This window comes from Cebus imitator, unplaced genomic scaffold (assembly GCF_001604975.1).
Source record: "Cebus imitator isolate Cc_AM_T3 unplaced genomic scaffold, Cebus_imitator-1.0 Scaffold291, whole genome shotgun sequence".
NCBI lineage: Eukaryota > Metazoa > Chordata > Mammalia > Primates > Cebidae > Cebus > Cebus imitator.
In genome coordinates, this window is record NW_016107606.1 from 4,052,241 (window position 1) to 4,058,914 (window position 6,674).

Consider the following 6,674-nt stretch of genomic DNA (forward strand, 5'->3'; position numbering starts at 1 on the left):
AAAAAAAAAAAAAAAAAAGTGACACTCCAAAGGATTTTATCATTTTTACTCTAAAAACTGACGTCTTTTTTAACACACCTACATGGTCCACCACGGTCTGGCACCTGCCTACTTTCTGGCCTCACCATGACAATTATCCCCGCTTCCTTCTCTACCAACTATCTAGACCTTCTTGTAGTTCCTTTAACACACCATACTCCCTGTAGACACTGGGCCTTTACACAAGCCCTTTCCCAATGGAAAGTGCTCAATGCCAGGGGTTCTACGATGCTTCTCAAAGGTGTTTTCTTCTGTGTCTGACTTATAGAAAACCTCCACATATACTTGTGTAACATATGAACTGATGGCCTAACTATACTGTGAAGAGAGGCAGAACAATGGTAAATTTAATAACCTTCATTAAAACAGCTACCACTTACTGAGCCTACTGTGCATCACCTCATCTAATCTTCACAACAAACCCAGTAGATAAGTCTGAACCCCATTTTACAGTGAAGAAACAGGTTCTGAGAGGTAAGATCCTCAGCCAAGGACACACTGTAGGAAGAACCAAAGACTTCAAACACAACTCTGACGCCAAAGTCAGTTCTCCAAACTGGCTTCTGGGTCTGAAATATTAAAAACTAAGACTGAATAAAGTATTTTAGTCACTAAGTTGTACTCACTAGTTTCTGTAGCTGTGGAGTGGCTTATTTTCTCCAACTAATAACAGTAACTGCTCCCACTTACTGAGGGCTTACCGTAAGACACTATTTAACGCTTTATTTATATAGATGTTTTCATTTTACCCTCATGATACTTTACTAAAGTCAGATCATCCCGACTTAGGAAAAACTGAAGCTCAAGGAAATTTTTCTGGCGAGGAAATAGTCTGTAAATTTGAGTACTGGAAGCAGCTTTCCTCGCCGGCAGTCCGGGGACCGCTCAAGGTCTCCGAGGCTTACTTAAAACCAGCCACAAAGGCGACACTCTCATAGCTATCCCGACTGTTCCCTTGAAGACGCAGGCCTGGTCCGGCTGGGCACGAGTGCCATGAATGCGTCTCAGGACAGCGGCTTCCTTCTCGGTCCCCGGGCCTCGCTCCATCCACGCCGGGGGGCTCATCACCCCCGTGAGGACAGATCCAGTAATTAAAGGCCTTCGACCCATTTTCTCTGGTTCCTCAATTGCCCTTCGCCCGCAAGTTCTAGGAACATTTTCTTACCCAGTCTCATAGAAGCCGACCCCAAGACCATCCGACAGAAGCTCGGGTAATCTCGTAATGTTTACTTCCGGCTTTCATCCTTATTCCGGCAGCCACTGAGACAACTTCCGGATGAAGGGCACATGCGCACTAATTTCCCGGAGGGGCGGGGGGCCTCCGGTGCTCTGGCGTCGATCTCGCGTGTGGGTATCGCGCTTTTTACCCGGATTGTGGAGAGATTGAAGTTGGGCAGTTTGTTTTTGGCTTCTATTTGGGAACATTCGTTTCTTTTAGAATCGAAGAATTTTAGGAAGTTTTTTTTAAAAAATACCCAGAACAGACAACAGCTTAAGCCTCATTAGGGGACTATGAAATGAATGGGGAAGTTGGTGACGTATCAGCTACAAAAAAGAAAAAAAAAAACCCAGTTAAAGTTGGTACTAATTAGTAGCCAGGCTGTGTAACATGCTGGGGGTTTAGTGAACAGTGTCTTTCCTCAAATTTACATCAGAGTGCGAAAGGCACCGAAACAGCTATTCAGATAATTTAGCAGTTGGGAAACGTTGCTATGAAAGGAATACCAGGTGTTGTGAGAACATAAGGCATGTTATCATTAGAAAAAAATACGACGATTTCCATTTTGGAGAAACATTAGTATCTATGCTATCCCATCCCTCCTTTAAAAGTATACATGTGAAATAAAATACTGGAAAATAAACTAATATTGGTGGTAGAATTTCTTGTAATTTTTTTTTTTTAATTTGTGCTGTCTATTCTGGTTGTTCTCTGCCTCTCCCTTCTTAACGTGTGTCCTTTTTGAATGTAAAAGTTAAAATAGCTACCATCCCTGCCTCAATAAAATAGCTCAACATAATATAATCTAGTTTTTTGTACTAAGAATTTGCAGGCTAGGCGCGGTGGCTCACGCCTGAAATCCCAGCACTCTGGGAGGCCGAGGTGGGTGGATTACCTGAGGTCCAGAGTTCAAACCAGCCTGGCCAACATAGTGAAACCCCGTCTCTACTAAAAATACAAAAATTAACTGGGCGGGTTGGTGCACGCCTGTAATCCCACCTACTTGGGAGGCTGAGACAGGAGAATGGCTTGAATCCGGGAGGCGGAGATTGCAGTGAGCTGAGATCACGCCGTAGTAAGTACTCCAGCCTGGGCAACAAAGCAAGATTCCAGCAACAACAACAACAACAGGAACAACAACAAAAGAATTTGCAATACCTGGAGTTTAGGAACATAAATGTTAATTCTGCGGCTGGGCGCAGTGGCTCATGCCTGTAATCCCAGCACTTTGGGAGGCCGAGGTGGGCGGATCACGAGATCAGGAGATCGAGACCATCGTGGCCAGCAGGGTGAAACTCCGTATCTACTAAACATACAAAAATTAGCTGTATGTGATAGTGTGCGCCTGTAATCCCAGCTACTGGGATGCCGAGCCAGGAGAATCACTTGAACCTGGGAGGCGGAGATTGCACTCCAGCCCAGCACAGAGCAAGGCTCCACTTCAAAAAAAAAAAAATGTTAATTTTGCTTTTACAAGGCAGTAGACGAAGAAATAGAGTCAGAGACTAGCGTAACATGCTGGAGCTTTGGTGAACATAGTGTCTTTCCTCAAATTTACATCAGAGTGTGAAAGACACCAAAACAACTATTCAGATAATTTAGCAGTTGTAAAAAGTTGCCATGAAAGGAATACCAGGTGCTGTGAGAACATAAGGCAGTAGAGTCAATGAATCACTCAGGCTTTGCTTTTTTCCACTTAAAAACATTCCTGAAATTTGCTTAGGAGTGTTAAGGCCTAATAAGCGAAAACCACCAGGAGAGCACATCTTGATGAGGAATCAGAATGCTCAGGACAAGAGAGTTCAATCTTTTCTAAGACTTGAGGTCCCTCTGGAGGGTTCTAAGGAAGGTCTAGGAAAGCGGGGATTGGTTCTGGAGGGGTTGCTGTTTGTAAAGCAGGATTAGGAGAAACTGATTAGGGACTAAGTGCTGTTATGAGTGAGGGTGGGTTAGCAATTGAGTATCTCCAGTAATAGAAATAGCAAAGCTGGTCTGGGGGCATCATTTGTAAGAAATAGTTGTTATTCAAAGAGAGGGTGGTTATAGTTTACAGCTGTTGCATGACCTTGGGAGAAACAATGCTTTCTGCTGGTGAAAATAGAAGACACTGTAAGGAGATAAACCTTGCACCCCAAAACCTTTGTAGATAGAGAATCTCCACTTGGAAGCTATAGGTGTTGTACAGATTTAGTCGCAAAAACTTACACTTTGAGTGCTGATAATATAATATGATGATGTAAAATTTAGGAGATACAGGAGGAAATGAGGGATGGGGATAAAGAAAAGAGGACAGTGAAGGGACAATAAAGGTATGCATATTTTTCTGTCTTTCCTCTTTTCTTCACTTAGGTTAGGCTCTTTTCATCTTGATACCTAGTATAATGTCCAGCATTTAATAGGTATTGAATAAATATTTGTGAATGAATGAATGAATGAATTATTCAATCAATTTTGGTCCTGAAATGCCAGGGAAGAAGAGGTGATGAACTGGCAAATATTGAGAACCATGTCTATGTCAGGTATAGTGTTAAACCTTTTGTGAAAGAGTAATATGGAATCAACTCCTCTCTCAGCTGATCTGCAGGTTAAAATGTATATATGGTGACCTGTGGGAAGCAGAGTTTGAATGACACAGGTCAGCCTTGATCTTTTGAATTTGTACCTTTATCTTGCAGTTGTTCAATATATTCCAATTTACTATAAAAACAGGAAAAGGTCATCAACTTTTTCAAGCTAAATTTATTTTCATATCTGGGAAACTGGAATTCCTTTTTTATTTCTTTATTATCTCTCTGATGTTCTCTTGCTCCCTGGCCAAGCCCTTCCAGGCAGCTTTGGAATATATTCCTGAGATGTTAGAGGTTTAAATAAATCATTATTAAATGATAGGATTTTAAGGGAAGACTAAATTATGTATTCATTAGAATCATCATTTTGTTCCTAAGACAGATTTGTGATTGTATAATAGAAACAGCATCTTAGCCTCAAGTATTGAGGACAGTCCTAAGATTAGGGAATGATCAGTCTGTTCTTAATCATAAGCATAACAGAATGACTCAAACGCTGCTGTTTGATCTCTCTGTACTTACATTTCTTCTTAATTTTAAATTCTTCTCTGCTAGTATTCTTTAGACCCAACACTGGTTGTTCCCCCATTTCCAAAAGTAATTCTATTTATTTTCCATCCTTCCTACAGTGCCATTTAAATAAAAATATCTTAAGGCAATAAAACATTGTCATTGAGCCAGTACCTCAGTCCATGCAGCTTAATAATATGGAGAGCAAAACAAAGCCACTCAGGTTTTTTAAAATATTACATGATCCTAGTTTTCCCCGCCCCCCACCGAAAACGTGCCGCAAAGTTTGCAGAAAAGAGCCTTTGGGGAGGAGCCCTGGCTGCTTAGGTCCCTCCATTGGTTCTGCTTGGTGACCACGCCCCCGGCCCCGCCTCCTGGGCGGAAGAACCAATTGGGCCGCGAGTTGTGGTTTAAACCGGGAGTGCGCGGCGTCCGTTCACTGCGATCTCAGAGGAAGGTGGCTGTTGAGAGCGGCGTGAGTGAGCCGGAGGGTCGCAGTTTTGTAGGGCGAACCGGGTCGGGGGGCGAAGGAGGTGGGCTGGGGCTGGGGGACTGCCCGGGGCGCAGATGGCTCCGAGCCCTTATGAGCGCGGTCTCGGACTGAGAACTGGACCTGCGGCAATTCTCCTCTGATGAATGCCAGCTCCAAACCGCCTGCTTCCTCAGGACCTTAGAACCTCTGACTCAGGCTGGAAGATTTAAGCGCTGGATGAAATACTTGTTGGCTGAAGCCCGTCATTGTATTGTCTCTCTGTTTAGCTCTCGTTTTTGTGTGAATATCCCTAGGATAGGAAGCTTGGACTGTTGCTGGACCTTAGCTTCTCGCACCTTCCCCAATATCTAATATGTATTTCTCATTTTTAGAATAATCCAGAATGGCTACTCTGATCTATGTTGATAAGGAAAATGGAGAAACAGGCACCCGTGTGGCTGCTAAGGATGGGCTGAAGCTGGGGTCTGGACATTGTAAGTATGCAAGACTGCAGTCAGATACACTCATATTGTGGACGTGGCCTGGAGCTGGACGAGACAATTTAGTGTACTTTGTGGGCAATCAGAGTCAAGTTTGTTATTGGTCCTTTTTCATTTTCAATATCTTAATGAGACGATTTAAGAGTACTGAATCTCAGCTATTAGGTGTATCATAGTCATGCCACTACCAAGAATGGGGGGTGGGTTTGGGGGTGAGAGGTCAAGTTTATATACACAGTATTCAAGTTGCACAGGTATTTTGCTGCTGGAATATTCTTACATTAAGACTTTTTCTTCAGCAGTCAAAGCCTTAAATGGGAGATCTCAACTTTCAACACCACGTTTTGGCAAAACGTTTGATGCTCCACCAGCCTTACCTAAAGCTACTAGAAAGGCTTTGGGAACTGTTAACAGAGCTACAGAAAAGTCAGTAAAGACCAATGGACCCCTCAATCAAAAACAGCCAAGCTTTTCTGCCAAAAAGGTGAGTGTTGGCTATAAAGACACTGTTTAAACACTTAAGCACTTTTGACTCTTAAAATGACCATTGGCGTCATCCTACCTAGCTTTTTTCCCTCTAAGTAGAAGGGAAGCAGAGGTTAGCAAACAGAGCAGTGGAGGAAACTCATTGTCCTTGTGGCTTCTTGGTACTTTGAGATAGGAAATCTCACGTGCAGCTATTGCATATTTTTGCCTCACCTGTTTTTAACTAGTGTCTTGAAACAGATTGGTGGTTGTTATCCACTTGAAGATACATACTGAGTGAAGAGGGTAGTTGAGGAGGTTCTGTTGCTGCTGTAATAGCACAGGTGCTGCCATTGTCCTCCTGGCTTTCCAGAGCAAGCAGCAGCTTGTTAGGTGACAATTTGCTAGCATGTTGATTTTTGCGAGTGTGGATCACAAGCTACAGGCCTGTGTATCCCAGACCCAGAGCACTTTGCTGTGAAAGATGAAGTTAGCATGTGGATTGACACTTTATTTGAAACACTTTTTCTTTTCCAGCACAAGCGACACAGAAAAAAGTTTTTTTAAAAAATTTGCATTAGGAAACAACTAGTGAATTACATGTAGTGCAAACTAGGACGTCTTCTTTAAAAGTGAATTAAAAATATTAAACACAGGAATTGCAAAGATACAGGAAAAGCAATAAGACACAGTACTGAAGTGTGAGAACCCCACAGGGAGTTCTAGGCATGCATATGTGAGGTGTGGTAAATCAGGAACATGCAGGCTTCCATTGTGGCACGCTTCTGTAGTAGACCTGTCAACTCCAGACTAGGGGATTGTCCATGGTGTTTTTATAAAGTCTTGACAGTGTCTTGCTGCCTCTTACTCAGTGTGTGTATTTGAGGAACACAAACTTGTTT

General features: G+C 42.8%; 1 protein-coding gene and 1 non-coding gene across 4 annotated transcripts in view; one reads left to right on the top strand and one right to left on the bottom strand.

Annotated features, from left to right (window-relative positions):
- The window catches only part of SLU7 (SLU7 homolog, splicing factor), a 16,687-nt gene extending 14,209 nt beyond the window's left edge, over nt 1-2,478 (bottom strand). Inside the window, exons 1-2 of one of the 2 annotated variants that reach the window (XM_017502117.2) lie at nt 2,449-2,478; nt 666-718 (exon numbers count right to left, since the gene is read on the bottom strand). The gene's annotated coding sequence lies outside the window, so the exon portion shown is untranslated. Of the gene's footprint in view, nt 1-665; nt 719-1,204; nt 1,338-2,448 lie in introns of those variants that run through there. The other variant, XM_017502118.1, reaches the window with a different exon arrangement.
- A 2,244-nt stretch (nt 2,479-4,722) lies between these two features.
- Nucleotides 4,723-5,897, top strand: LOC108285134. Of its 2 annotated transcripts, none has more exons than XR_001817466.2 (3): nt 4,723-4,810; nt 5,200-5,301; nt 5,607-5,897. It is a non-coding gene; the product is annotated as a PTTG1 regulator of sister chromatid separation, securin (transcript). The 2 variants fall into 2 exon arrangements; XR_005195992.1 differs by having other exon boundaries at nt 4,783-4,868; nt 5,607-5,822.
- Nucleotides 5,898-6,674: the final 777 nt, after the last annotated feature.